This window comes from Camelus bactrianus, chromosome 22 (assembly GCF_048773025.1).
Source record: "Camelus bactrianus isolate YW-2024 breed Bactrian camel chromosome 22, ASM4877302v1, whole genome shotgun sequence".
Taxonomy (NCBI): domain Eukaryota; kingdom Metazoa; phylum Chordata; class Mammalia; order Artiodactyla; family Camelidae; genus Camelus; species Camelus bactrianus.
The window spans coordinates 22,094,349-22,101,625 of NC_133560.1; positions in this window are offsets into that span (position 1 = coordinate 22,094,349).

Here is a 7,277-nt window from a genome sequence, read left to right on the forward strand (position 1 = left end):
CAAGATGCATCAGTCTTAGAGTAACCTGTAATTCTAGCACAGGGAGCTGTATTCAATATCTTGTGGCAACCTATAACGGAAAAGTATGTGAAAACAAATCTATGCATGTATACGAGTGACTGACACATTATGCTGTACACCAGAAATTGACACAACATTGTAAACCAACTAAACTTCAATTTAAAAAAAACGCATGAAGCTATACACATCAGATCTGAATATTTGGCCCATTTTGCAACATGTGTGTTATATCGCAATCCAAAGGTGAATCTACACAGTCACTAAAACCAATTTGGGCAGTACTTTAAACACATGAACTATCAGTAGCATTAAAAACATGTTGCGGGGGGTGGGCAGGGGAGGGAATAGCTCAGTGGTAGAGCGCAGGCTCAGTATGCATGCGGTCCTGGGTTCAATCCCCAGGACCTCCATTAAAAAACAAACACACAGACCCCGGGGATGGGGATGTGAAGCAGAGTGTAGATGCTCTGAGACTTGGCAGGGTAGGGAGGCTAGGGGGTGATCACTGAAAAGAACTTATCAGAAGTTTCCAGGCATGGTATTCCCAGTTTGGCCAGGAGCCATGACCTTTTAGCCTTATAAAACCAGTGAAATTCGTCAAGATATTAAACATGGAATTCCCGTAAGATCCAGAGATTCCACTCCGAGGTATATACCCCGAAGAACTGAAGGCAGGGATTCAAATAGATACATTCACACCCATGTTCATAATAGCTCTGTGCACATGAGCTGACACTGGAACAACTCGTGTCCATCGATGGATGAATGGATAAACAAAATCTGGTAAGCCCACACAGTGGAATATTATTCAGCTACAAAAAGGAATGAAGGCCTGACACAATACAACGTGGATGAACCTTGAAAACATCACGCTGAGTGAAAGAAGTCAGACCCAACAGACCACACACATAGTGTGTGATTCTGTTTATGTGAAATGTCCAGAACAGGCAAATCCACAGAGACAGAAGGCAGGTTAGAGGCTGCCAAGGACTGAGGGAGGGGGCGGGGAGTGGCTGCTCGTGGAGATGGGTTTCCTTGTGAGATGATGGAAAAGTTCTGGATTAGATAAAGATGGAGGTTGTGCAATATGGTGAAAACGCGGACTGCCGTGGAGTTGCCCACTTTACAGCGGTTAACTAGATGTTGTGTGAATCTCACCTCCACTGAAACAACAGTGGATTGGCAACAGCAGTCAATTTAGAGGCTTGTGCCTTCTAAATGGATTTTAGCCCCTCATGAGGGCAACTGAGTAGTTCCTACTTGGTTGACAACGACCTAGAACTTCCTTTCTTCGAACAAAATGACATGTCAAAGCCCCATGTGGACACAGAAACAGGCCGAGAGAGGGTAAGGAGCCTGCTCAAGGTCACACAGCATGGGGAGCCAGGCTGTGCGGCTTAGTTTTGGGCCGGGACTCCCAGGTGAGCTTGGGCGGGGGGCAGACTCAGTTCCCCCTCTGTTGAATAGCTGGAAGTGGGTGAGGGGTGCCTGCCTGCTCTGCCCCAGTCAGCCCCCACCCCCACCCCAGAGGGCAGCTAGAAGGATCCAGTGGGTAGCCCTGGGTATAGGGCACCCGTCCAGGTCTGGTGGCCTGAGGACTGCTCCAGCCTCTTTGGGCCTCAGTTTCCCCATGTGTACAGAGGGGCTGCAGGCTTCAGGCAGGGACTGGGCCACCTGCGGTGAGCTGAGTTTCCCTGGATTTGGAAGGGTCAGCCTGACCCCTGGCTGGCCCTGACATGCTCCTTCTAGCCAGGACAGGCTGCCCAGTGGGGGTCACAGGCACCACCCTGAGATCAGGGCTTCCAATACTCCTGATGACCCTCCAGGATAACAGGGGTCTGGGGCACCCCTGTGCTCAGAGGCCCCCAACCCCAGGCCTCTCCTGCCCACCTTTCTCTGTGGCCTTGGTCCCCAAGCGTTTATTTCTGGCTGGTGGGCGCCCCCTGGTGGCCATAACTCACAGAGCCTTTTGCGCACCTCCACAGGTCCCAGTCCCAGCCCTGCACTGCTCTGGACTCTGGGGACCCTTCCCTTGGCAGGGGGTGGGGGTGCTTCTAGGCAGATAAGGGACACAAGAAAATGTGGAACAAAGAACAATCATATGTAGGGACAAGCTGGCCTGGCTGGGAAGGGATGAGATTTGAGTTGAGCTGTGAGTGTCAGGAAGGAGGTAGCCAAGAGATGGCTGCAGGAGGCAGAGGGACCTGCAAGTGCAAAGGCTCCGAGGTGAGAACAAGCCTGGGGTGAGGTGGGGCGGCGGGAGCAGAGGGAAGGAGGGCAAGAGTGGAGGCCAGAGAAGGGCCAGACCCACAGGCGAGGAGGGAGGGTTTTGCTCTGAAGGCACTGGGGAGCCATGGCAGGATTTTGAGCGGGGTGGGACATGATCTGAATTACAGTCTTTATTAAGAGTGATCTTGAGCTGTCACAAAATCACTGGTGATAGTTTAGCAACTAACCACATAGGTCTTTTTTTTTCAACTTTTGTCACTTTATTGTTAACCAATGAATGTTACCCAAAATTATAGATGTAACTATAACTTAATTGTACAACACAAAATTATGCTGATGGTAAAAGCCTGTTGGAATTTACCAAATGTTCGTTAATAAATTTTTACATTGCTATATGATCATGTGCTTTCAACTGCTAATAATAAAAGTTATAATTAGTTTAATGAAAACTTATATTGCAATAGTTGTTCCTGTTTAGAAAAACTTACACAACTTTAAAAATGAATTGAATCCATTTTAATCCTCATCTACAAGTAGTAGATGTAAAATTAGTAAAATTAGCAAATATAACTGCTAATTTTTCAACACTGATACCAAACAGAAAGAATAAAACTTGATAGATGCACTCGAGGCCCATGACTCCTGGCTCAGCCGGAGCACACTGTCTAGAATTTGGAGTTAGTCTTTCCCTTACATGATTTTATATTTTATTACATATTATGTGGCCATAAACATCAAAGTGTTGTTTTAAGTGATTTTAAACTTTGTATAAATAAGGGGGAAAACATCCTCCCGCAGTTTGCTTGTTTCATTAACAAAGTTTATCTGTGTTTATGAGTATTTTTAGTTTATTTTTAAGCCTTGAAAACATGTTTATAACATGCGCACAGAAAGTGTTTACAATGCATATTTTCTGTGAACTGTCACAATGTAGAACTTTCCCATCATTCCAGAAGGTTCCCTCCTGTCAGGAGCCTGCTGGCCCTGGAGGCAATCGCTTTTGCTCATGCCTGTGATCCGTTCTGTGCTGGTTTGGGGTGGGTCTTTGTGCTTTTTTATTATTTTATGCATAATATTCCCTTGTGCAGACGCCCACCACTTGTGTTTCCGGTCTGGGGTTATCATGTGCAAGGCTGCTGTGAACATTTGAGTCCGTGTCTTTTTATGACACAAGTGCTCAGCTCTCTTGGGTGGATGTGTAGGTGTGGAATTGCAGGGTCACAGGCGGGGTAAGTGATCAGCTTTGTCTGAGCCCACTGGGTGTAGCTGAGAGATGTGGCCGTGTCAGCACACCCAGCCCAAGGCTGATCACTGAGTGAGCATGAGATTCACCTGGATAAACGTGCAACTGTTCTGCCCTTATAACCGAGCAAGACTCTATGGGGTCTTCCCGGGACAGATCCCTCCCCATGTCCTCTGCGGCAGCTCCTCTCTGAAGTACTCGGAAAATAGTACCTCATACACCTTTCCTGAGTTTTTCAGATGCTAAAAATCACCACTAAATGGAAGAAATTAACTGCTTGATGATCACGAGTACATGGCCCCCAGACCTTCTGGCGCCTAAGGATTGAGCACCATCAGCCAATCGGAATTGTGCACAGCTGGTCACGTGCCCGGGGACGCCCCGCCCTCAGCAGGTCTTTAAAAATGCTCAGCTGAGACCCTTTGGGGAGTTTGGCGGTTTTGGGGGCATGAGCCACTTGTTCTCCTGGCTCAGTCCAGCAATAAACCTTTCTCTGCTCCAAACTCCAATGTTTTGGTATTGTTCGGCCTCACTGTGCATCAGGCACATGAACTTGCCTTTGGTAACAATTTTGGCGAAGCCAGTCCCAGAGTCTGTGTCAGGGGCAGGTCGACCCTGCCCGAGGGCAGCCCCTTCCCTGGGTCCCCTGCAGCTGCCGAGCTCACTTTGCTCTGGGGAACCAGGGAGAACTCCCCCTGACAGGCATTGGCCGCCCCAGGGCACAAGCCTGTTTGGGGCCAAGAAACATCACCGGAGCTGCGTCCACACTTGGTATCGATTGGAGGGTGAGTCACCCCAGCCCCTGCAGGCTGGGAATTCTCCGCAATCCATCTGGGCTCATTCCCACTGGGAAGTGAGCTGCTCTGTGCTCATGGCGAGCCCCTCCGGACCTGTTCTCTTTCAAGAGCTGGGCCCGTCTGTTCGGAGGCCTCTGTCTGGGAGTGGATGTGGAATTTTCAGACAACAGCTCCTCTGACTTTCCGTCTGTGTGACCGTAGTTTGTTTATTGTCTGTGTTTCTGTGCGTATCGTTTCAGGGTGAGCCACTCCAGCTTGTGTGCTGTGGGGAAGTTCTACCCGCTCCACCTGGGCTCGTTCCCTTCTGGGATGTGAGCCATTCTGCGCTCACTGGGAGCCAGGCTGTTCTGGAAGCCTCCATCTGGGGGTTGAAGTGGAATTTTTTGGGCTACACTTTGTGGGGCTATGTTTGGTGTGTGTGTGTGTATCAGTACTTGCACTGGCCGGATGAGACGCCTTTGGTGAGTAAGGGGCTCGCATGCAATGACCCCAGGGTGTCCTTCCCTCCTGCGTTGGCCCTGCCTGGGGCGGAGCACTGGTCGGGATTTCCCCTTTCCAGCGCTAGTCTTTTATTCAGCTTCATCTCTGGGGAAGGGCCTGGGGTTCTCCCCGCTTGGAGTGATGGGGCACTGGTTGGGAATCCTCCTTTTGGGAACTGTGACCCTGACAGACCATTTTGGATTGCTGTTTGCTTAATATTTGATAACATCAGCTGTGAGTAATTAAAAGCTCTGTTCCATCTTTTTTGTTGTTGTTTTGGGGTTTGGGTTTTTTTTTCTTTTTTTTCGGTTGGGGAGGTAATTAGATTTCTTATTTTTTTAATGGAGGTACTGGGGATCAAACCCAGGACCTTGTTCATGCTAAGCACACACTCTACCACTGAGCTATACCCTCCCCCGTTTCTATCTTATAGCCCCCCTAGGGTATATTTTGCAAAACTGGGAGATCTTCAGCTATGCTCCCATAAATGAAAGAAAATGATTTTTATTATTTTGGTGGGGGAAGGTAATTAGGTACTTATTTATTCTTAGAGGAGGTACTGGGGATTGAAACCAGGACCTCAAGCATGTTAAGAATGAGCTCTACCACTGAGCCACACCCTCCCCCCAAAATTGATTTTTTATTGTAGTACTGTGTGGGCTCAGTGCTCCCTGAGATCTGGAGAACAATGGCCCCTAATGGCTCTGCTGTTTTATCAAAGTGGGGCTTTTACCTTGGAAGCGGGTGGGGGGGGGTGTATGGGGGGTGAGGAGGGGCACAATGTGTCTCTGGGTACCTGAGTCCAAATCCTGTTCTCTCTGTCTTGCTGATTGTGCTGAAAGTGAGGCATATGAATGTGAGTGGATTTCATATATATGTATATAAAACTGTTATTTCTTTAAACCGAAGTGGCTATTTGGGAACCGTTAAAAATAATCCCCGAAAATTGCCAAGTTGGATGGATTTTGTAAAAGCGGTTGGAGTGAAGGAATCTGCATTTCTATTCCTGTGCCTTTGAGATGAACAGGATCTACCTGGGCTCTCAAGAGGGAAAAAAAGTTTTTAGACTCGAGTGGAAAAACTGTGAGACCTCTGGTTCTGTCTTTATGTTAAAAAAAAAAACTTGTAAGTGAGCTCTGTTTAATTGATGTAAGTTTAAGTGCTTACAAATTAAGCACTCATGAGTATAAAAGCAGCTAGGCAGAACAGATCTCGGGGTCACGCCATCTGGGAAGTAAACGTTCAGTACTGAACTGGTATCAAAGCTAGCTTAAGGTTGCTGGTATAATCGACATAGACATACCTCTTATTATACCTGTGTTTACTGAAGGTTAATGAGTTCATGAGTTTGTCAGCAGAAAGAAAAAAATTACTCGGTCTGATGAAATTCTTATAAGTGAATTAAATGTAAACGAGGTAAGAGCTTTTGGGGGAACTCTAGAAATAGTTGTGTTTTAGGAATGTCTACTTAAAGATGCTCTCTCCAGAGATTTGGTAATTTGAAATTTTAGAGTTGTGCTGGATTGGGTTAAATGATGGAAGTTTATTGAATAAAATAGCTAGGCCATTTCTGAACAAAGTAAGATACTGAAACATTCACTAGAAATAAAGATTGCTAAGAATTGAGGATTCTATTTTAACTATGTAATTGAAGCTACTAAAAATAATAGGAGAAACATGACAGTAGGAAAGCAGGATATATGTCTTGAGGAGAGAAAGATATGAGGAATGGAACTGCATTTTGTTAAGGGAAAAGTGATTTGGTCCTAGAGCTGGTTTTCCAGATGGGAAAATAAGGGACAAACTAATACAGATGAAGACAGTTGTGGGAAGTTTGTAGAAAGGGAGCCCTGAAAAAGGAGTTCTGGGTGGGAGAGGATATAGCTCAGTGGTAGAGCATGTGCTTAGCAGGCGTGAGGTCCTGGGTTCAATCCCCCAGTGCGTCCATTAAAAATTAAAAAAAAAAAATTACCCCCCCAGGTAGTTCTGTGCATGATCAGGCTGAGATTAAGTTGAACTTAATTAGGTAAATGAATTTTGTTATTAAAAATAGGCTGGTGCAGGACTGGATTTGGTTCCACCCTATTACGAGAACAAGTTTACAGCGGGGCGGGGAGGGCACAGCTCAGCGGTAGAGCGCGTGCTTAGAGTGCAGGAGGAGGGGGTGCGGTGTCTGCTGCGGGAAGACAAGCTGCCTCTCCCCTCGTGCCTAATAGGATGCGCTCTCTGGTTCAGGCAGCGTTCCTCGAACTCCAGGGTGCACGGGAATCACGCACAGAATCTGTTAGCTGGTATCCTGGGCCCCATCCCCCGATTCTGCTTGGCAGGCTGGTGGGGGCCTGTGAATTCGAGGGGATGTTGATGTTGCTGGTATGAGGACCACACGAGGAGGCCCACTGGGTGGGGGGCGGATGGGGACACGCAGTTGGTGAGCGCAGGGTTGGGGGTCACAACAGTCACCTCAGCTAAGAGGGATGAATTTCGTGTGCTGCCCCGAGGAGGGCCAG